Raw genomic sequence first — 24,803 nt, forward strand, 5'->3', positions numbered from 1 at the left:
GATACGCAGTTGTACATCGCCGTGGCTCCTGATGACACAGGGCCAGTTGATGCCCTTTTTAACTGTATTCATCAACTGTATTTTAGATATCCAGTCATGGATGGCAGAAAACTTCCTACAGCTCAACCAGGACAAAACAGAAGTCTTAGTCATTGGTCCTGAAGGTCATAGAGAGAAACTTGTACCAAAATTAAAGGATTTTAAGGCATCTCAATTTGTAAAAAATCTGGGTGTGATCTTTGACTCTGAGCTTAGTTTTATTCCACACATCAAAAACATAACAAAGGTAGGTTTTTACCACCTGAAGAATATAGCCAGAGTCCGCCCGTTTCTCTCTCAGGCCAGCACGGAGGTGCTGATGCACGCTTTTATCTCGTCGTTTAGATTATTGTAATGCCCTGCTCTCTGGTCTTCCAAAAAAGAGCATTTCTAACCTACAATTATTACAAAACTGCTGACGAGGACCAGAGGGCGGGAGCACATCACACCGGTTTTAGAATCGCTGCATTGGCTACCCGTGCGTTTCAGGATCGATTTTAAGATTCTTTTATTAGTTTTTAAATGTCTTAATGGTCTTGGCCCGACTTATTTATCAGACATGCTTTTATTCTATCAACCCTCGCGGACTCTGAGGTCCTCCGGCACCGGCCTTTTAACCATTCCACAAGTAAGTTCTAAAACGCACGGGGTTAATAATAGGTGTCCCACAACAATGACTGACACCCTCTGCGAGGCCTTTGCAGACCACTTCAGGAGTAAAATCGATGATATTAGATCCAGTCTTTTATCACAGCAAATTCAGTTATTATGGTCCCCGACTGTGGAACAGCCTGCCGGAGAACCTCAGGGCCGCAGAGTCTGTTGAGATTTTTAAAAAGAGGCTCAAGACACACCATTTTAATCAGGCCTTTAACTGATTACTAACTTTTATGTCCTCATGCTTTTTTATGTCTTATCCTTATTTTACTTGATACTTTTACTGTTTTACTCCCTCAGTTCTTAGTTTCTCAGTTTTTAGTCTTTACACCTTTTATCCTTTTAAATGGTATTCCTGGTTCTTACCTTTTATCTTTTAAAACAGACTAAAACAGTAAATGTACTGTTTTAGTCTGTTTTAGTCTTAGTACTGTTTTACTCCCTCAGTTCTTATTCTCAGTTTTTAGTCTTTTATCCCATTTACTGTTTTAGTCTGTTTTAGTGAAGGAATACTGTTTTACTCCTTCAATTCTTAGTTCCTTAGTTTTTAGCTTTTATACCCTTTATCCCATTTACTGTTTTAGTCCTTCAGTTTTTAGCTCCAGTGTCTCCTCATGGTGTTTCCTCATGGGGGCCTGCCAGGCTGGGAGATGTTTCCGGTCTACCGCTGGGGGTGCTGTCCCATTGTCGACTCTGGCCTGGGTGGTTAGGGGGCTCTGTGCTTTGGTGTGGAGCCTCCGGTCTGTCCGGGTCGGGGTGGTCTTTGTGGCGGTACCACCTGTGGTCACAGACCGTGACCTCCCTCGGCCTGGTGGGCCTCCAAAGGTGGCGTCTCCTTCGCCTCAGGTCTCGGTGCCCAGCCATGTCTCAGCTTGCCTCAGCTTGTTTATGTGTGTGGGTGTGTGTGTAAGTGTGTTGTATGCATGTGTGTGTGTGTGTCCTTTTCTTGATTCTCTTGTTCTCTTTGCTGTTTTTATCCTTTGTGAGGCACTTTGTGCTACCTAGTGTATGAAAAGTGCCATATAAATAAAGATTGAATTGAATTGAATGGCTAACCCTACTGTATGAGGAGGGAACACCATGGACATGAGCAAACTGGTATCTATCAGATAAATATGATCTAAACCAGTCTAGTGCTGTCCCTTTAATCCCAATCACATGTTCCAGTCTCTGTAACAGGATGCTGTGATCAACTGTATCAAAAGCAGCACTGAGGTCCAGCAGAACCAGCATAGAGACCAGTCCATGATCGGAAGCTATGAGAAGATCATTAGTGACTTTAAGAAGTGCTGTTTCTGTGCTGTGGTGAGCTCTAAAGCCTGACTGAAACATCTCAAACAGGCTGTTCCTCTGCAGGTGCTCCAGTAACTGAGTCACCACAACCTTCTCTAGAACTTTAGAGATAAAAGGAAGGTTGGATATTGGCCTATAATTTGCTAAGACATCAGGATCCAGTGATGGTTTTTTAAGCAACGGCTTAATCACTGCCACCTTGTAGGACTGGGGTACATAACCTGACACTAAAGAACCATTGATCTGGTCCAGGATAGAACTGCCTATCAATGGTAAAACATCCTTCAACAGGTGTGTTGGGATGGGATCTAAAAGACACGTGGTGGTCTTGGATTTCTGAATTAGCGATGACGCCTCAGAAAAATATATAGGGCTGAAGGAGTTTAAGGGCTCGTTGGAGACCCTGTATGTTCCCACAGTCAGCACATCTGGTGATGGTCCAGTTGTTGGGATGGCCTGGTTGGCTTTCTCTCTGATAGCTAGAACTTTATCAGTGAAGAAGCTCATGAAGTCTTCACCACTAAGGGAAGAAGGGATACATATCCATGTATCCCTTCTTCCCTAAAACACTGTGACTCTTGGTTAATTTGGCCACAGTGCTGAAAAGAAACCTGGGGTTGCTCTTATTTTCCTCAATTAAAGAAGAAAAATAAGCTGTTCTAGCCTTGCGAAGGGCCTTTTTGTAAACTAATAGACAGTCTTTCCAGGCTACATGATAGCTTTCTATTTCACCTGACCGGCCTCTGTCACCCCACTGGGTCATGGTTTCCTCTCCTCTCCTCTCCTTTCGTCCTCCTCATCAAGCAGACTTCTGCTTGATGACTTCTGCAACTGATTCTTGTGAAGTTTTTCTGCCCCCCCCCCCCCCCCCTTCTCTATTCATTTACAGGTATCGCCTGTAAACAAGAATGCCACTTCCTTTCTAGTCCGTGCGCTTTCTGCTTGAGAGTCCTAATGTGTGAATTATACCAGGGGGCACACCTCCTCTGATTTACTATTTTCTTATTCAGAGGGGCAACAGAATCAAGTGTGATTCTCAGTGAGGCTGCTGTACCTTCAGCAATAGAGTCAACCTCAGCAGGGAAAAGATTATAATGATTGATCCCTGGGGAAACACACGGTGAGGGAACACTGACACATGTTCTGCCTCAACACCATAAGTCAGAACTAGATCTAGGGTATGGTTGAAGTGATGAGTTTGTTGGTTTATCTGCTGGAGGAAACCAACTGACTCAAGTAATGAAATGAAGCCATTTCTAAAGCTGTCATTTACAACGTCTACATGGATATTAAAGTCTCCAATGATAATGACTTTGTCCGTTCTCAGGACCAATTCAGATAAAAAATCAGAGAACTCAGATAGGAACTCTGAATGTGGCCCAGCAGGGGGCCGATATACAACTACAAACAAAAGTGGCTTTTCTGCCTTCCAGTTCAGATGGGTGATGCCAAGAGTCAGGCTTTCAAATGAACTGGAACCATATTTTGGTCTAGGATTAATTAATAACTTGGAGTGATAGATTGCTGCCACTCCCCCACATCGACCAGTAACACGAGGAATATGATAATTAAGATGGGTAGGAGGAGTAGATTCATTTAAGCTAACATACTCCTCCTCCTGAAACCAGGTCTCAGTAAGACAAAATAAATCAATGTGATGATCCGCTATCAGGTCGTGCACTAACAGGGATTTACACAAAGGAAATCTAATATTTAACAGTCCACACTTAATTGTGATATTAATTTCTCCAAGTTGTGCTTTAGTATTAATTTTAATAAGATTATGGTGATTGACCACTCACCTGCTCTGTGCTTGGTGAACTTTTAACCGTAGAACAGAGACTACCTCTACAGTGTTAAATATATTATTGTTGGTGGATGAGGGTTCTATGGAAGCAGCAGAGAGGAAGACTACAACTCTGCATTCTGGTCTGGACCCTGGATTGTCAGGTCACTTTGGGTCTAATAAAATTAGCCAAGTTACTAGAAATGAGAGAGGCACCATCCCGTGTGGGATGGACACCGTCCCTCCTAATCAGACCAGGTTTCCCCCCAAAAGTGCTCCAATTGTCTACAAAGGCCACCTTAATTTTGGTGACCTCCGACTGATGAAGCTGGGTATCGTTTGCTCCAACGTGAATAATAACCTTACCAGATTTGCCACAAATTCTCTCTCTCTATGCTAAGCTAAATTAAGGCTTGATCATCATTCAGTTGGTGGTAAGAAACAACGCTGTTGTCCACCTCACAGTGTTCCAGCACATGTGAAGTTGCGATGATGACTTTGCTGATGTGATGATGTATGAGAGGGAGGACGTAAACAGCCATGCTCTCTCAGGGGAAGGTCAGAACAGCTACTGCTGGGCATGTGAAAACCACCTGTGTTACAAAATTCCATGTCTCTATGCAATATGTGTTGAAGCAATAATAAAATGTTTGCTCCTTGTTTCCATGCTTCCAGTTTCCATGCTAGAATCACAGTTTCTATACAGGTGATCACTGACTTTGACTGAGATCTGTCCTCAAACCATTAGCTCCACAATGACCACAGGAACTAATTTTCCCTCTTTGGCACAATTTAGGAACAATTTAGCTTCCAAGCCTTCATCAGTAAATGGGACATGAATGAAATGACCAGGTGGGTCTGGGAGAAGAGTGGTCCATGATGTTCCGACTGGAAGGTTTTACTGTAGACCTGAGCAGTTTCGTAGATTCCTCTGGTTTGGTTTGAAATATTTTGTGATTTTTAAGCTCGTTGGGGTCTGTGGACATCCAGGTCTGGTTGGTCTATCTCAGTCCTCTGAATAAAGTTGACCAGAATCTGTTTTCCTTAAAACGATGAAGACATTATGCAGCAGAACCGTGACCTTTATCATAACATAAGAGAACGTAGCCAAATCTCAGGAGCTGCAACTTTTGCTGTGTATAGTGGAGACCTTATGGTGGCTGCTGTCTATATTCTGTCAATTATTTCTCACAGTTCTGCTCCTTTTCCTTTGAAATGTTCATATTTCTCAGTAATTGTCCATCACAAACTTTATTAAATAAATGCAGTGGGGTGAGGCTGGCTAATCAGTTTGACAGGCAGTGGGTTGTAGTGCTCTGTGAAGTGTGTTTCTGACCTTTTCCTCCTGCCCCTGCTGATAAAAATAAAAGGTGCTGGAACAAGTAGAGTGCAGGCAAGCTCTTTCAGGAAAAATGTCAGTAATTAGAGCGCAGCACCAGCAGGATAGAGGTCAAACTGTAGCAGAGACACAGACAGTCTCAGCCTGTGGGTGACACAGGTGGTTTTTATCTTCTGCTGGATGTCTCACATCATAATACAGTAACATAAATACAGATCCTGCCTCATCATATATAAAACACGAGAAGGTAAAAAAGACATGGACAGAAAGGTGGAACCATGGAATGCTGCTTAAACTGGAAAAGGAAAAAGAGTAAAGCTGCCTCATCTTTAACAAGCATAAATGTGAACAACAATCTCACTGTCCTGCAGCACTAAAAGGCGAGCGTTCCTTCAACGGACCATTTGTCCAGTGTAGAGGAACGTTTAATCTTCCTGAGGTTCCTCCTGACTGAGAACAGGCCACCTGGGTTCACACACATCTGTTTTGTTCACATACCAAAACTGCACCACTAAACAGCTATCAGAATATATCATTTAATCAACTGTTCAATCAATCAACTGTTCAATCAATCAATCAATCAATCAATCAATCAATCAAGATGTGTCACTGCTGACAGGAAATGTTGGTTATATAATTTCAAAGCAAAGCAGGTACAGCAGTCCACGTATGCAGAATGAACTAATGCAGGAGGAACTAATGCAGCACTAATAACGCAGCATAAATCAGGCCTTGCTAGCTAAATGGCTGGTTCTGCGTTATAAATGGATGGGTTTGTTCACTTGATGCCTGAAGAGGAGCTGCTCAATTATCACATTTCTATTTGGGTCATGGCTGAGGGCAAAATGTCCAGCAAGTCCATGGAGTAAAACCTCTACATGAGTGAACAAAAGAAGTGAATGACCTGAGGTCAGGCTTAAGATTTGAGCTTTTCTTTTTAATGTTCTTGTTCAAAGAACCAGACCTTTGCCTCTAAACCAGCTGACTGCTTATAAACTTCCTGCAGTCTCTGTTATTCTCTTTTCCTGTATCCCCATATCTCTGGAACATATGGTGAGTGTCAACAGCCCGCCAGGTCTCACATCCCACTGTAGACCTGTGCCATGCAGAGATGTTTTTGCAGATGTTTCTGGGTGTGCCTTTTTAATACATCGACAGAAAGGATGATGGGAGGGAGTTATGGAAAATAAGCTGACAAGGAGAAAAAAGAAAAATGGATGACGCGACACATCCAAACGATACAATTGATGTATCGGTCACGTGATTCTTTGTTAAAGCGATACACGCACCAATACGGGGTTTCACTCTTGAGCTCTCGGCACAGTGTTGACGCACCAGTGTCGCTCGCCCCATCACTAGAGTTCTTTAAAGCCTACTGGGACATCGTGGCCCTCAACATGCTGGAGGTCTTTAATGAAAGCCTGGCCGCGGGTTCCCTGCCATTGTCCTGCAGGAGAGCAGTGGTCACCCTCCTGTGTGTGGATTATAGGATTCTGTCCAAGACCTTGGCCTCCAGGCTCAGGGAAGCTATGGAGCAGGTCATCCACCGGGACCAGACTTACTGTGTGCCCGGCAGGTCCATAGTAGATAATGTCCACCTAATTCGAGATGTTTTGGGCGTTTTTGTGTCCCTGTGTAATTTGTTTTTGTAAAAATCAAAAAATCTCCTCTCCTCTCCTCTCCTCTCCTCTCCTCTCCTCTCCTCTCCTCTCCTCTCCTCTCCTCTCCTCTCCTCTCCTCTCCTCTCTCTTTACCCAGCCGGCCATCAGCAGGAGGGTCCCCTACATGAGCCTGGTCCTGCTCAAGGTTTCTTCCTGTTAAAGGGGAGTTTTTCCTTGCCACTGTTGCTTGTCTGGGGTTAGGCCCTGGGATTCTGGAAAGCACGTTGAAACAATCTTGATTGTATAAGACGCTATATAAATAAAGATTGATTTGATTTGCTTTGATGTGGTAGCATTAATAAAAACAATTTTAAATTACTTCACGTTTTGTTTATGAGACTTTATGAGATGTATTCGGAGCTATGATAACCCGCCATTGTGTTGCTATTTCATTGGCTTCGACAGAGTGATGGACATTTAGTGGTGCCACCAGTCAGGTAGCCTTACCCATGCGAAAGCGGTCCATCATAGTCCCTACCAATACACACACATGCATCAACACTAAAATGTGACAGTTGCACAAGCAGCTGATTTGTAAAATTTGCTGTGAAGTGACTTTTATACAAGACAAAGTTCCGTGTTTAGAAAAAGCAGAACTCTGCAAAGCGCGTCTTCTCTCCACCTTGGAACGCCCCCTCTCTTCGAGGACAAATCCGGCCCTGTGTCTCGGACGCCGCGAAGGCTGTGATTGGTCCTCGAAGAGAGGAGGCGTAATGTTACCAGTTCGCAACAAGTCCGGCCGATGTCCCGCTCCCGAGGGCCATATACCCCAGTGTGATTGGTGGGTTTGTTCGTGCCAATCATATCAACCTCGCGGGCCACGCTAACATTAAACTTTCAGATTAAGGTGGGGGTCACAAACTATCGTCCTGGGGGCTGCAGTTGGCCCGCGGGCCGCGAGCTTGAGACCACTGGGGACTAATAGGGGACTAATACATCTCCACAATCAGGAGATGTATTAGTTTAAACCTTTGCTTTTTACCTAAACGTTTCCCAGCAAGAAGTTGTAAATGTTCAAAGTTGTAAATGTTCAATAAAAATGACAAATTAGTGGAGCCGTGATAAGACTGCAAACAGCTCTGGATTACAGATAGCCTCAGCATTTCACTACAACTTCTTCTCCAAACTCAATAGTAAAGCACTTAAATCAGCACACACGCACACACACACAAATCAAAACAAAAATACACAAATGTACATGCAATGTTGAGGAAAAGTCAGATAAATCCCCGCACGCACTCCTGCTCAGGGGAGATAAGTGCTGAAGCTGCAAACAGAGCCAGAGTCTTCTGAGCCTCCAGGGTGGAGTACAGCAGTTCTGCTCCCCCTCCCTGCTGCATGGCTGCATGCTCCAGCCACCCATTCACAAACTTTGAGAATAAATGTCAATAAATGTGCTTTCTGGAGATAGAGCAGGAGGGGAGGGGACATTAGATGCCTGCAAATCACAGAAACATGCAATAAAATACTACACTAAATTATTTAAAGTAAATCACACACAGAAACATTTTAAATAAAAAACATATCCATAAATTATGAGGTCATGTTAGAGTTGAAACAGAGCAACTCAGCAAAACCCTGCGTGAATCAACAAAAGACACAGACACACGGGTAACCTTGCAAGGGAGAATGAGCAGCAATTTACTCTGGAACACCCTCTGTTGTTCTGCTGCTTCGTTGCAAACCTCCTCCGTTTATTCACATCAGCTTGTTATCACTTTGTGGTATTTCATCCACTCCCTAGATGCTCTCAAGGTTTCAGTTAAGCAGTCTCACAATAAATCTGGTATTCTGGACGAGTGTATTAATCAAAAGAAAAGTGAAAACACTATAATTATTATAATTATTCTCACAGTTGTTAAACTGTGTTTGGTTCAAATAAATATAGTAGTGAGGACTAGGGGTATTGTAAGTTAGTAATAATCGTATATAAAGTGATGATAAATATATATACTAATTCAGAGAGGTTCAAGTATATTGTAGTATCTGAAGCCTGTGTATCTATTCTCTGCAGGCCTTGACCTCTGTAAGACCCTAACTTGTTTTTCAGACACTTTGGAGCTATCTTACACATGTTCCATATGTATCCTGTCACCTGTGTTTTCAATCAATCAATCAATCAATCAATCAATCAATCAATCAATCAATCAAACAATTTTTATTTATATAGCGCCTTTTAGAATCAAAATTGTTTCTAGGCGCTTTACAGAATCCCAGGGCCTAACCCCAAACAAGCAACAGTGGCAAGGAAAAACTCCCCTGAGTAGCAACTCATGTAGGGGGACCCTCCTGCTGATGGCCGGCTGGGAGAGGAGAGGAGAGGAGAGGAGAGGAGAGGAGAGGAGAGGAGAGGAGAGGAGAGGAGAGGAGAGGAGAGGAGAGGAGGGCCATAGAGCATAGAAATACATACAAAAATACATTATATTGAATTAAATTGAATTGAATAAGCTGCTGGTTGAATGGGTCAGCGGGTCGGAGGTCAGTATACAGCTCTGAAGGCGGCAATACCGGTAAATGGATACAGAGGGGAGGGGGGAGAAGCAGAAAAACTATGATGATAATTTGTCTGTCTATGATAATAACTGGAATTACAGAATTAGTAACAATAAGCTTTTTCAAAGAGGTAGGTTTTAAGCCTAATCTTAAAAGTAGCGATGGAGTCAGCCTCCCGTACCTGGAAAGCGAGCTGGTTCCACAGCAGGGGGGCCCTGGTAGCTAAATGCCCGGCCCCCCATTCAACCCCAAGAAACTCTGGGGACCACAATTACACCAGCGTTCTGAGAGCGGAGCGGTCTATTGGGCTGGTAAGGTGTCACTAACTCCTCCAGGTAGGATGGAGCTAGGCCTCTGAGGAACTTGTAGGTCAAAAGAAGGGTTTTAAAAATTATTCTAAATTTAATGGGCAGCCAATGAAGAGACGCCAGTACAGGAGTTATGTGATCTCTTTTGTCAATACCTGTCAGAACTCTGGCTGCAAATTTCACAGGGACACAAAACGCCCTGTTTAGATACACACAGAATAACAATAATAGTAATAATAATAATAATAATAGTAATAATAACAACCACAATAATAAATAGATAAATAAATAAATATTAAGAAAACAACAATACAATTTATCCCACTAGGGGGTGTGCAAAGTGCAAAGAGCAAACTCCAACCTCAGCCTACACTGGACATTGCAGCGCCACACAGAGCCTCAAGCCTCACACAGAGCCTCAAGCCTCACTAAGAGAGGCTTGAGCCTCACTATCTCCAGTTTGTTAAATTTTGTTTTTCTTTGAGATATAAATTGCCATTTTTGCCTCACCACAAATAAAATTCAGGAGTTGCCACTTGTTGCGAGCAGCTTTGTTGTACCCTGCACCGTAGACGTATTGCGTCACTTCCTGTCTTCTCAATCGTTTGTTGGTTGCACTGTGCATGGTGTGTTGTATTCACTTTACCTAAAATTGAACACTTTGTGTGTTGTATTCACATTACTTAAAATTTGAACACTTGGGACATTCTAGTCACCTGATAACAACAGTGCGAAACAACCCATATCAAACAAATACAGGGCTCCACCGACTATTAGCATTAGCGTGGCCTCACCATCTGTTTCACCCGGTGTCTTTGTCTGTTCAGCGTGTGAAATGTTTAGTTACTCCTCTGCCTCCTTTAGTGAAGGGAATATGTGCAGAAAGTGTAGTTTATTTAGGGGACGTGGTTCCGCAGCTTGGAGTTAGCTGAAGTTGCATCAGGTAGCCAGGGGGAGCTAGCTGCTGAGGAGCTGTCTAGCATAGCTACAGCTAGCGGTCCCCCGGCAGCAGCTGAGCAGCCAGCCGGGGCCACACGAAACAGATGGTTCAGCAGTTTCCTCTGCAGGTGCAGCCAGATCAGTTATGTCCGCAACAGGATTTTGCTCTGATAAACCCGTATTGGGTCAGTCCAAGGGGAGGCATGTGTGGGAGACACGGTGGGCAGGGATACGGCTTGATAGGCGGGTACTTAGGCCGAGATCAGTGTCATGCCTGCAAAGGGTATGGTCATTGGCAAAGGGACTGTCCATATCACAACTACCCGGAGGTACCAGGCAGTGTTACATTTATTGATGGGTCATGCTCTGACGGTACTTACAACACATAGCGTGGTATCACTGGTCAGCTCAGCAGCATACACCATGACCTCACTTAGACAGACCAGGATGGACAAGATTTTAACTGCACCACACATAACATACACACATGAAGGGATAAATATGGCAGGGTTTAACACAGCATCAGGCTCACCTATAAAACATGAAGTAGAGATGAGGCAACTGACACAGGCACTCGTGGAACCAGCGGAGGTCGCAGTTGTAAAGTGCAAAGGTCACAGCAAGGAGAACTCTTTAGAGGGAAAAGGTAATGAGGCGGCAGATCAGGCAGCAAGGAAGGCAGCAGGTTATAAACCAAGTTACAGTTTGTTGTTGGTAGAGAAAACGGTTCATGAAATGCTTCCAAGATACGACAGGGAAAGACTTGGTTGTGATCAAGAAGAAGCTTCTCCACATGAAAAAAAACAGTTTGGAAGGAAAAGGGGGGCTGTGAAAGTTGAAGGAATTTGGCGGATCCCAGACGGCAGACCTGTTCTCCCGCCCGGTCTGTTAGATGCCGCGCTGGAAGAGGCCCACGGCCTGACACACTGCGGGAAACCATGAATTATATCAGAGAATGCTCAATATGTACACGATTTAACATAAAATCAACAATTCGACCATATGAGGGAAAGTTTCCAGTTGCCCCAATGGCAGGGCAAGAAAATTATAGATTTCACTGATATGTTAGATAGGGTCAATGGGTTTCGATACCTCTTGGTCGCAGTGGATGCATACACTGGCTGCGCTAGCCAGAACACATGCGGTGCATGCAACGCGCACCTGCTGTGAAGACGTCCTGTGTCCGTGCCTCTGAGGCGGGCCTTCGGCTATATAAGATCAGAACTGTGTACGCATAGGCAGAGATCTCTCTGCATGCTTCCGTGCATGTATCCTGACCGACTGACTGAATAAACCATCTCCTACGCAGTAACTTAGATTAATTGTTTACTTCTTGAAATGGCTAAATTCCGCGACACCCCCTCCTCGCCCAGTACCACGAGGAATATGATAATTAAGATGAGTAGGAGGAGTAGATTCGTTTAAGCTAACATACGCCTCCTCCTGAAGCCAGGTCTCAGTAAGACAGAATAAATCAATGTGATGATCCGCTATCAGGTCATGCACTAACAGGGATTTGCACAAAAGAGACCAGAGGTGGGGGGCTATGCATCTACATCAACAAGACCTGGTGCACCGACTCCGCTACTCTGAGGAGACACTGCTCAGCCAACGTGGAGTTTTTAATGGTTAAATGTAGACCGTTTTATCTGCCTCGGGAATTCACATCCGTCATCATAACAGCAGCTTACATTCCCCCGGATGCTAATGCCACTCTTGCGATGAATGAACTTCATGCGGCTATTAGCCAACAACAGTCCGCCCACCCGGAGGCTGCATTTATTGTTGCGGGTGACTTCAATCATTCAAACTTAAAAACTGTTCTTCCAAAATTCCACCAACATGTTTCCTGCAATACAAGAGGAAACAAAACTCTGGACCATGTCTACACAAACATGGCTGGTGCCTATACGGCAACACCCCTCCCCCACCTAGGACAATCAGACCACCTTTCTTTGTTCCTCACCCCCAAGTACTCACCCCTCATCAACCGCGTCAGGCCATCAATGAAGACCATCAAGGTGTGGCCGGCGGGAGCAGACTCCGTACTCCAGGACAGGTTTCAACACACGGACTGGAGTATGTTTACGCCCCAGGGCAGCTGTGGCTCACACACACACACCGACATTGACAATTTCACCTCCACTGTTCTGGACCACATCACCACCACCATCGACAGCATAACCACCACAAAGCGGATCACCACATACCCCAATCAGAAGCCATGGATGAAGGTGCGCAACACTGCCTTCAGATCAGGAGAAGCCCAGGCCTACAGCACAGCCAGGGCTAACCTGAGGAGGGGCATCAAAAAGGCCAAGCACACCTACAAACGCAAGATTGAGGGTCACTTTTCCAGCTCTGACCCCAGGCGTATGTGGCAAGGCATCCAGGCCATCACCGACTACAAACCCAACAACTCCAGCCCCACAGTCATGGACACCACCTTTTTGAACGAGCTTAATACCTTCTATGCTCGCTTCGAAAAGGACGACAAGGACACTGCCACTAGGACCCCTCTCCCAGCAGACCACCAACCCATCACACTATCATCTACCGCCGTCTACACAGCCCTCAGCCGGATCAACCCACGCAAGGCTGCTGGTCCTGATGGCATCCCTGGACGTGTGCTCAGGGCATGCGCAGAACAGCTCGCCGGGGTTTTTACGGACATCTTCAATCTGTCCCTCGCCCACGCAGTGGTCCCGTCTTGCTTCAAGGCCACAACTATCGTCCCAGTTCCGAAGCATTCCAGACCAACCTGCCTCAATGACTACCGCCCGGTAGCACTCACCCCCATCATTATGAAGTGCTTCGAGCGACTGGTCCTGGCTCACCTGAAGGACTGCCTCCCAACCACACTCGATCCACACCAGTTTGCCTACCGCAGCAACAGGAGCATAGATGATGCAGTCTCCATAGCACTGCACTCTGTGCTCACACACCTGGACAACACGAACACTTATGCACGATTGCTGTTTGCTGACTTCAGCTCAGCTTTCAACACCGTCGTCCCCTCCAAGCTGATCACCAAACTTGGAGACCTGGGCATCAACCCCTCCCTCTGCAACTGGACTCTGGACTTCCTGACCGACAGACCACAGCGTGTTAGGTCAGGTCACAGCTGCTCCACCACCATCACACTCAGCACCGGTGTGCCACAAGGCTGTGTGCTGAGCCCGTTCCTCTACTCTCTATTCACCCACGACTGCAGACCTGTACATGGATCCAACTCCATCATCAAGTTTGCAGACGACACAACGGTGATCGGTCTCATCAGCAACAACGACGAGACAGCCTACAGAGAGGAGGTAGAGCGCCTGACCACATGGTGCGCTAACAATAACTTGGTCCTCAACACCAGCAAGACCAAGGAGCTCATCGTGGACTTCAGGAAAGCAAGAGGAGGCACACAGGACCCCATCCACATCAACGGGATGGCCGTCGAGCGTGTCTCCAGCTTCAAGTTCCTGGGGACCCACATCTCAGAGGACCTGTCCTGGACCACAAACACCTCCAGCATCATCAAGAAGGCTCACCAGCGCCTCTTCTTCCTGAGGACACTGAGGAAGAACCAGCTATCCTCGGCTGTCCTGGTGAACTTCTATCGCTGTGCGATAGAAAGCATCCTGACCAACTGCGTGTCAGTCTGGTATGGAAGCTGCACTATCGCTGAGCACAAGGCCTTGCAGAGGGTGGTGAAAACTGCCCAACGCATCACAAGGACTACACTCCCTGCCATCGGAGATGTCCAGAGGAAGCGCTGCCTGCATCGAGCACGCAGCATACTCAAGGACTCCTCCCACCCCGCCCACAGACTATTTTCCCTCCTGCCCTCTGGGAGGCGCTACAGAACCCTCAGGACTCGGACCAGTAGACTGAGGAACAGCTTCTTCCCCAGAGCGGTGTCCCTGTTGAACTCCTGCTGACCCTTACACACTCCACACCTCACTACACTACAGCAGTTTACACAACAACTCACTAGCTTAGTAACCAATGTAGCTACTGTCTAAACCTGTCCTGCGCACTCATGCACTTTATCATCTGTATCTGTATACACGTAATTTATAATTTGCACATCTCCTCTATCTTATGTAAATAGCTAAATAGCTCCTGCACTTATAGTCCAAGGCATTTAATGTAAACACCATCTGTAAAATATGTTTATAGCACAACCTGGTAAACAATTGTAAAATAACCACCATACTGTATTTATTAAGTTATTATCCTCACTTGCTGCTTCTTTTGCACTTCTGGTTAGATGCTAAACTGCATTTTGTTGCTCTGTACCTGTACATGTGCAATAACAATAAAGTTGAATCTAATCTAATCTAATCTAATATTTAATAGTCCACATTTAATTGTGATGTTAGTTTCTCCTAATTGTGCTTTGGTATTAATATTAATAAGATTATGGTGATTGACCGCTCCCTTGCTCTGTGCTTGGTGAACTTTTAACCGTGGAACAGAGACTACCTCTCTAGTGTTAAATATGTTATTGTTGGTGGATGAGGGTTCTATGGAAACAGCAGAGGGGTGTGTAAGAGACTACAACTCAGCATCCTGGTCTGGACCCTGGTTTGTCAGGTCACTTTGGGTCTAATAAAATTGGCCAAGTTATTAGAAATGAGAGAGCCACCATCCCGGGTGGGATGGACACCATCTCTCCTAATCAGACCAGGTTTTCCCCAAAAACTGTTCCAATTGTCTGCAAAGGACACCTAGTTTTCGGGGCACCACCGTAACAGCCAGCGACGAAGTGACGACATGCGACTAAACATTTCAACGCTGGCCAGATTGGGGAGGGGACCAGATAATGCTACGGAGTCCGACATTGTTTTAGCATAATTGCACACCGCCTAATGTTATTTTGGTGACCTCCGACTGACGAAGCCGGGTGTTGTTTGCGTATTAAGTTTCTATTCCAGAGGCAGAGACGGGATTGAGGGTTATGTGCTACAATTTTATTAAATCCAATACTCAACAAAAAATAACTCGGCTGTACAAAAGTTAAATTAACAAAAGGGGTGGACTGTTACGATACATGGTGGTAGCGGACCCGAACGCAGGCCAGGACACAGTGGTGGGGAGGTCAAAGGCTTTATTTACAGGGAAGGGGAGCACACATTAGCTACCAGGCCCCCCTGCTTTGGAACCAGCTCCCTGTCCAGGTACGGGAGGCTGACTCCATCGCTACTTTTAAGATCAGACTCAAAACCTACCTCTTTGAAAAAGCTTACTGTTACTAATTCAGTAGTTCCAGTTACTATCATAGACAGACAAATTATCATACTTAGGGGGTCGTCTAATCATTAGGTCACATTCTAGCTATGCTGTTATAGGCCAAGGCTGCCGGGGTCCGGAAACATGATCACCTGACAGGCCTCTGTCACTCCACTGGGTCATGGTTTCCTCTCCTTTCCTCTCCTTTCCTCTCCTCATCAAGCAGACTAGTTATGCTGATTCTTGTGTAGTTTTTCTGCTTCTCCCCCCCCCCCCCCCCCCCCCCCCCTATCTATTTGCAGGTATCACTGCCATCGGAGCTGCATAATGACCGCCGGCCCCGTTGAAGTGATTGTGCATATTTTTTGTGTGTGTTTCTGTGCTCTGTGCCTCTCCTCTCCTCTCCCTCTCCTCTCCTCTCCTCTCCTTCTCCTTTTCCTCTCCCTCTCCTCTTCTTTCCTCTCCTCTTTCTCCTCCTCCTCTTTCTCCTCTCCTCTACCTCCCCTTCACTCTACCTCTCCTCTCCTCTACCCCTCTCCTCTCCTACCTATCCTATCCTCTACCTGTCCTCCCTCCTCTCCTCTCTCTTTACCCAGCCGGCCATCAGCAGGAGGGTCCCCCTACATGAGCCTGGTCCTGCTCAAGGTTTCTTCCTGTTAAAGGGGAGTTTTTCCTTGCCACTGTTGCTTGTCTGGGGTCAGGCCCTGGGATTCTGGAAAGCGCCTTGAAACAATTTTGATTGTATAAGACGCTATATAAATAAAGATTGATTGATTGATTGAAACAGTCCTCCTGGACCGCATGGGGATCGGGAGGCAGCGTCCGCCCGTCCCAGGTCCATCGGCGAGTCCCCAAACCAGATGCAGTCCCCCTGGACTGCCGGGAACTCCGAACACCGGTGAGTCCTCAACATGCTGCAGTCCTCCTGGACCGGCGAGGACTCGGGAGTCCGGCGCAACACGAACGTGCCCCGAGACACTGTGGGCAGAGGCAGTCCTCCTAGACTGCAAGGGGAGCAGGAGCGGTCCTCCAGGAGACACAGAACAGGAACGGCCCTCCAGGAAAACCGGGAGCACGGGAATAGGAGCGGCCCTCCAGGGCAACAGGAACACAGGAACAGGAGCCAACACCAAGGAACCCAACCAAGCTCCCACACTAGACCAACAAACACACTCCCTACACGAACAGACACCCCGGCACTGACAGGCAGGCACAACCTGCTTAAATAGGCAGCAAGATGTAAATTGCCTACAGGTGCGCCCACCTGCAGTGCCAGCTGCACCCAATTGTGCTCAACACCACACCCTGCAGGCCAAAGACAGACAAACCAGAAATCCCAACATGGACAGGGCTGGGGCCCCACCGGCAGGTAAAACTCAATTAGGGGAGATAAACAAACTAAAAACACCCGTGCTACTGCAAGCAAAACCACACACGAGGGGTGTGATGAAAATGCCCTCCACCAGGGGTTGGGTCCCCGCCGTGGCCCGCAGCACCTGTCCACAAAGAAAAGGAACAATTAAATTTTCAGTGGTAAACAATTAGACGCGACGAGCACACACACACACACCTCACACAGACAGGCAAATAAATTGTGACCAGATCATCTAAAAGAACACAATGTTAACCAAGAAACGAAAAGAAACAAAACCTAAAAAGAGTAAATATAAGTTGATGATACAATTTACACACTGTTAAGAGTCTAAAATGAAGGCAACAGCTCCGTGGTCGCCTCAGCGGCACCACTACGTCTCAGCGCCGTTTCTCCGAGCGAAGGGGAGCGAGGGGAGAGAGCATGAGAGAGAGAGCGAGAGAGAGAGCGAGAGCGAACAGGAGAGAGTCCCGAACTAAAGGACTGAGCCAAAGCAGCAGTGAGCCCAGTAAGCGAGGTAATCTGTGTCGACTGTATTTGGTGGCACCACCACTCCATGAGGGATTCCCGCTGGGGCAACGCGACCCACTGACACCAGCCGGCAGCCAACTGCAGCAAGAACAGCCCCATTACCATTTATCAACTAAGTGAGTGGGGGAGTCAGTGACGCGCATTGCTGCGCCTTACCTGCCCAGTGCAAACTCGTGCGCGCGCCCTTACGGCAAAGTGCTCTAGACGGAAGGATGGTGGGAGGAAGCACCAACCTTCTGCAACAAGTAGCAAGCACACGTTCAAGCACTGTTGCACTTTACGTCGTGACCAGAGGAAATATGCATTAGCATGCCGTACTTTTACCTTGGCGCTGCTAGACAGCATGCTCATTCTGGGACAGGTTCAGTTGGTCGAACAGCCCAGATAAGCTGCAACCATGCCACACCTTCGTCGAAGGGGGAAAACAACTAAAGCCAGCTGGAGGCAGTGCCTTATATAAACCTTTTCTCCCCGCCCACCAATTAAGGCATTACTTCCATATGGCACCTGTGCGGCGACGAGATCTTCCGCCCACCGAACTCGACACCCTCCACTCCCCGGCTGCGCCTAGAAATTCTGTCCATAAAAATTATGAACAGAACCGGTGACAAAGGGCAGCCCTGGTGGAGTCCAACCCTCACTGGGAACGAGTCCGACTTACAACCGGCTATCCGGACCAAACTCCTGCTCCTTTGGTACAGGGACTGGACGGCCCTTATCAAGGGACCTTACACCCCATACTCCCGGAGCACCCCCCACAGGGTGCTCCTGGGGACCCGGTCATAAGCCTTTTCCAAGTCCACAAAACACATGTGGACTGGTTGGGCAAACTCCCAACTCCCCTCAAGCACCCCAGCAAGGGTAAAGAGGTGATCCGTGGTTCCACGACCGGGGCGAAACCCGCATTGTTCCTCCTCGATCAGAGGTTCAACTATCAGTCTAATCCTCTTTTCCAGCACCCTGGCATAGACTTTCCCAGGGAGGCTGAGGAGTGTGATACTCCTATAGTTGGAACACACCCTCTGGTCCCCCCTCTTAAAAATAGGGACCACCACCCCGGTCCGCCAGTCCAAGGGCACTGCCCCCGATGTCCATGCAATGTTGCAGAGGCGTGTCAATCAGGACAGCCCTACAATATCCAGAGCCTTAAGATACCCCGGGCGGATCTCATCCGCTCCCGGAGCTCCGCCGCCGGGCAGCTGTTTCACTACCTCGGCAACTTCCGCTCCGGAAATTGGATATGTTAAAATTTGATAGTCAAGTCTGTTAAAAACATAAAGATGTCCAATATATTTTTAAAAAAAAATAGTTTAAAGTACGTTAGCAGAGCAGCGCACCTGTGTAAATATGAGCGTAGTTTGCCATCTACTGGGTAAAGTTAGCATTGCAGCTTCAGGCGCTTTGACGGCACTCGCCCAAAACACCGCGGTTTTGATGACGCACAACGGTAGCGAAGCATCGTAGTTCCAGCTGCTGAGCTAAAAAGCGTTCCAGCCTTGGAGATCATTTGTCTGTAAGTGTGTTGATGTCGCGTATGTTCTGTACAGAAGTTGTAGCTGTAGTGTAGATTCTGTAGCGTTAGTTTAGTTATTCTTTGCGTTGTTAGTCCGTGGTAATTAGCGAGTGATGCTAGCTAACATATTAGCATGTGGAGCCGTGTCGTGAGTTATATATAGATCGTCTTAGTGCGTTTGGTGTACGTGAGTGTTTTTTATGCTGTTCTATTTTCTGTATTGTTTCAGTTTTACAAAATATAACTCAATGGAGAAAAGAAACAACACAGTTGAGCCTTGTTGTGGGTCTTTCGAACTTCATACTGTTAGCTGACTGCCTAGCCTCGCCCGAGAGAGAGAGAGAACGCGTCGTGAGGGCAGTACAATAACTTTACTGAATTTACGTTTACTTCTCGCCAGTAGCTTTAGGTGGCTCTGGCCCCCGGAATGCACTTAACTATGGTCGCTAGAGTGTGTGTCCTTATCTAGGTTCTAAATGTTTTGACAGGTAATGTTTTTGCGTCAGGTTGCCATGGTAACAGATGGCGAATAAGCACATATATTTATCTTGCAGGAATGTTTTGACTATGCAGCTGGGGCTGAACCAACATGACCACTGAGTTCATCAAAAGAAAAGGAAGCCCCCAAGTTCTAGTGTCCTCGCAAAGGCTCTGATTACCTGTCAGTGGAATGTTTTACTTTTTGTTTTTCAAAGTGGAAAGGCCTTAAATGTTTCAGTCTTCACTGTAAGACCGCACCAGGATTTGTCACCAGTTATGTTCATAATGTGTAGAGACGGAGTTGTTGGGTCAGCCTATCATCAGGTGCTACCTTGGACTCCTTTCCTGCTTTTGCATATGATACATTCCTGTTCATTCAGTGAGATTCAGCTTGTACTAAGGTTCAGGGAAGGGTCACATAGCACTTCAGATTTGTTACACAGCGTTAAGGAAACAATACGTACAACAATACAAATGTATCATGAGGATTTCAGGCCTTGAGTTCTTCTGGTGTTTTCAGACCTGTGTCTCACCAGCCTGTGGACGTGGGCCTGTTAAAAGGCTATAAGACTAATTTCTAAGCAAGTTTTTTTGATGTTAATGTTAATTCTTTGGATATGCAATGGCTGTAGTTTTGTTTCGATTTCTTGACCCTTTTGAGGTCGCAGGGAGGGTGCTCCATATGGGTGACGGTACACCTGATGTCACCTATGTGAGCATTTGTGGGTCTGGTACATTGCTCAAGAACACACCTTCCATTGTTTGTCAACACTGGGGCTTGAAACCAGAACCCCTCCGAGAAGCCCAGTCCCCCAATACACTGAGTTACTATTGCTTTGCTGTAGTGTTATGGGTAATGGGAGATGACCCATGGATTTGAATAGTCTCACGTATCAGTTTTATACCCCTCCACATACCCCTCCCCACCTTCTGGAGGCGACATTCTGCTATCAACATAATATGAAGATTACAGAACACTGAGAAAGGACGTTATAGACCGGTACCACCCGGTTACCATCTAAAATGTGTTTGTGTTAGTGAAAATTATTAGTTATATTCATAAATATATATATGGCGCTGTCTCAGGCGGCAGCCAGTAGTAGCAGCTCCCTAAACTTAATTGTTCTTTTTAAACTTTCGTAGTGTTTTCTATACTTGTTTACATTCTTTTCTATTTGGATTTTCTTTCTTTCTTTCCATTTTCAACTGGAGTATTCAGACACCATGTTTTGGAGGCTCGAATACTTTTTTCTCTGTTTTGCGGTGCTTGGGTTATTCGCGGCCCCCATCAGCTGTGCCGAGAAGCGGAGCGGTATTGTCTATACACGCGACCAGCTGATGGCTCTAAGACCACCATCCTTTGTGGTCGGAGAGAAGCCCCAAATCCCTAAGGAGGTGAGGAGGAAACAACGAGGGACTAAGGCTGGAGTTAAACAGAGGATGAAGAGGCGACGTTTTAAACCCTGCGTCCCCGCGGTCATAACGGGGAATGTCAGGTCCCTGGCGAATAAGATGGACGAGCTGGAGGCGCTCACACGGACCCAGCGGGAGTACAGAGAGGCCAGTATCATGTGTTTCACGGAGACGTGGCTCCATGGACTGATACCGGACTCTAATGTGACGATCGCTGGTTTCACCACTGTGCGAGCGGACCGAGACACCACCGCGGCCGGTAAGAAGAAAGGAGGGGGACTGGCCGTGTTCGTTAGCAACAGGTGGTGCAACCCGGAGCATATTCACGTCAAGGAGCGCGTGTGCAGTCCCGACGTGGAACTTATTGCTATCGGACTCCGTCCATACTATTTGCCACGGGAGTTTACTAACGTCATCGCCATCACCGTTTATATTCCTCCGACCGGTAAAGCGGACTCGGCCTGTGACGTCATCCACTCTGTCACGGCTGACCTGCAGACTAAACATCCCGGAGCCTTTATCCTCATCACAGGGGACTTCAATCATGCCTCCCTTAAGTCCACTCTCCCTACATTCCACCAGTATGTCCAGTGCAGCACGAGAGACAGGAAGACTTTGGATCTACTGTATGCTAATGTCACCAGTGCATACACCTCCACTGCACTCCCTCCGCTAGGCAAGTCTGACCACAATCTCGTGCTGCTCTCCCCATCATACACACCTGTGGTTCAGCAGCAACCAGTCACTGTGAGGACTGTTATGAAATGGTCTGATGGTGCCATGGACTGTCTGCGGGATGCCCTGGAGACCACCAACTGGTCTGCTCTCTGTGAACCACATGGTGAGGACCTGGATGGACTGACAGACTGTGTTTCCGACTACATCAAGTTCTGCACTGAGAACTCCGTCCCCACCAAGAAGGTACGCTGTTACCCAAACAACAAACCATGGGTGACAAGTGACCTGAAGGCCCTTTTGAATAAGAAGAAGAGGGCCTTCACTGCTGGGGACCCGGCTGAGCTCAGGAGTGTACAGAAGGAACTGAAACGCAGTCTGAAGGAGAGCAAGTACGCCTACAGGAAGAAGCTGGAGGAGAGACTGGAGAGGAACCAGACCAGGGATGTTTGGAGTGGGATGAGGACGATCACTGGCTTCCAGAAGAAAGGAATACGCTCAGCTGATGGGAACGTGGACCAAGCCAATGAGTTGAACCAGTTTTTCAACAGGTTTGACTCTAGCTCCCCCTCCCCCAGCTGTCCCAATATTCCTCTGGATAACAATGGGTCCCCTTCACACCTCCCAGAGCCCCTAACACCTCTGCCAACTTCTTCCCCCTCCCCCCTGCTGACACCCTACATGGATCCCAGCATGTCACCCATCCCCCCGACAGGACTATCCTTCACGTCTGGCCAGGTGAGGAGAGAGCTGGAGAGGCTCAACCAGAGAAAGGCTGCCGGACCGGACGGCATCAGCCCACGAGTGCTGAGGAACTGCTCCAGGCAGCTGTGTGGGATACTGCAGCACCTGTTCAACCAGAGCCTTCATCTTCAGAGGATCCCAGTGCTTTGGAAGACATCCTGCCTGGTCCCGGTGCCAAAGAAGACCCATCCTGTGGCACCGAGTGACTACAGGCCAATAGCACTGACCTCCCACATTATGAAGGTCATGGAGCGGCTGGTGCTGTCACACCTCAGACCTCTGGTGAGCCCCTTTCAGGACCCTCTGCAGTTTGCCTATCAGCCCAAGGTGGGGGTTGATGACGCAGTGATATACCTGCTGCAGAGGGCTTACTCCTCCTTGGACAGACTAAACACCACAGTGCGGGTCATGTTCTTCGACTTCTCTTCTGCCTTCAATACCATCCAGCCAAGACTGCTGAGGGCGAAGTTGGAGAAGATGCAGATGGATGCTCCCCTTGTTTCTTGGATCGAGGACTACCTGACAGGTCGGCCACAGTTTGTGAGACTGCGGAGCTGTGTGTCCGACCCCCTGATGAGCAACACAGGAGCTCCTCAAGGAACTGTGCTCTCCCCATTCCTGTTCACCACCTACACAGCCGACTTCCAGTACCACTCTGAGACATGTCATCTCCAGAAGTACTCGGATGACACAGTCATAGTCGGGTGTGTGGAGAATGGACAGGAGGATGAATACAGGGACCTTGTGGAGAGTTTTGTCAGGTGGAGCAGGGAGAACCTTCTGCAGCTCAACGTGACCAAGACGAAGGAGATGGTGGTGGATTTCAGAAAAAGCAAGTCCCCACCCTCCCCAGTCTGCATCAGTGGGAAGGACGTGGAAATAGTCCCATCTTACAGGTTCCTGGGTGTTCAGCTGGACAATAAACTGGAGTGGTCCACAAACACCGATGCTGTCTACAAGAAGGCCATGAGCAGACTCTATTTCCTCAGGAGACTCAGGTCCTTCAGTGTTTGCAGCAGGATGCTCCAGATGTTCTACCAGTCTGTTATGGCTAGCACCATCTTCTTTGCTGCAGTGTGCTGGGGTGCAGGCATTAAAGCAAAGGATGCCAACAGACTCAACAAACTCATCAAAAAGGCAGGGTCTGTTGTTGGCTGTAGACTTGATAACTTGGACGAGGTGGTGAGGGACAGGATGGTGTTGAAACTGCGGACAATCATGGACAGTCCCTCCCACCCCCTCCATAACACAGTGGACAAACTGAGGAGCAGCTTCAGCAACAGACTCCTGCAGCCTCGCTGCTCCAAGGAACGGTACAGGAAGTCATTCCTGCCGTCCGCCATTAAACTGTACAATTCACTCAAACCAACTCAACAATAATTGTGTAATGTTTATGTTGTAATTTTATTTCTAATTTATTCTATATTTATGTATATATGCTTATAATATGTATATATTATATTATGTATATATTATATATATGCTTATAATATATGCTGTATATATGCTTATAACATTCTAATCTATCTGTATTTATTTTTTTCTGTCTCTTTACTCTGCATTCGCTGCTACTATAATTCAATTTCCCCACGGGGATGAATAAAGTCCATCTTAATCTTAATCTTAATCTTAAATTTAAAATAAATGTTACTAAAGGAGGAATCCATGTTAGCTTTGGAACATAGTGGATAGTTACAGTAAAATATTTTCAACGAAAAAATTATTAGTGTATTTTCAATACCCTAAGGCGCACTTAAGTCTTAAATTTTCTCCAAAATGGACGGGGCGCCTTATAATGTGGTGTGCCTTATGTGTGCACCAAGTTCCAAAATCTGTAAATGCTTTTCGGCTTTCGCAAAAGCCATTTTGGATTCATTCGTTCATTTCGGATACAGAAGATGAGGACATTGCTGGATGAGGATTGATCAAAAAATAACGTGAGTACGTTGCTAAATACACGCTAGCATGCATATTTTAAGCTAGCGTACCGGTTTGTTTTACCATGCCCGCGCCCTATAATCCAGTGAGTCGGTACCACCCGGTACCTTTCTGTGTTAAATACAGAAATAGCACCCGTACTTGAGACTGCGCCTTTTAATACGGTCATGAAAATATGGTACTGTGGATCTCATGACTGCTGCGAAATTAACCAGTTGTCCTGAACCATTACTAATGAAATGTTTCAAACCATGAAGACTTGCCTCATATTTATTATACACATATACAACATATGTACACATATACTATACGGTAACATTCTCTAAGTGTCACGTCTGGACTTTCAATGATTACCTGCAAAGAAATGCAAATGTCTGTAGCTGTACAGTGTTTTGTGCT

General features: G+C 46.7%; 1 long non-coding RNA gene across 1 annotated transcript; it reads right to left on the bottom strand.

The window, feature by feature from the left end:
• Positions 1-17,530: 17,530 nt before the first annotated feature.
• On the bottom strand, positions 17,531-18,058 carry LOC115247299 (uncharacterized). The gene is made up of 3 exons (XR_003886352.1): positions 17,966-18,058; positions 17,798-17,877; positions 17,531-17,719 (listed from the first exon to the last, which is right to left on the bottom strand). It is a non-coding gene; the product is annotated as an uncharacterized lncRNA (long non-coding RNA).
• Between the last annotated feature and the right edge of the window lie 6,745 nt (positions 18,059-24,803).

This window comes from Takifugu rubripes, chromosome 20, assembly GCF_901000725.2.
Source record: "Takifugu rubripes chromosome 20, fTakRub1.2, whole genome shotgun sequence".
NCBI classification, from domain to species: Eukaryota; Metazoa; Chordata; class Actinopteri; order Tetraodontiformes; family Tetraodontidae; genus Takifugu; species Takifugu rubripes.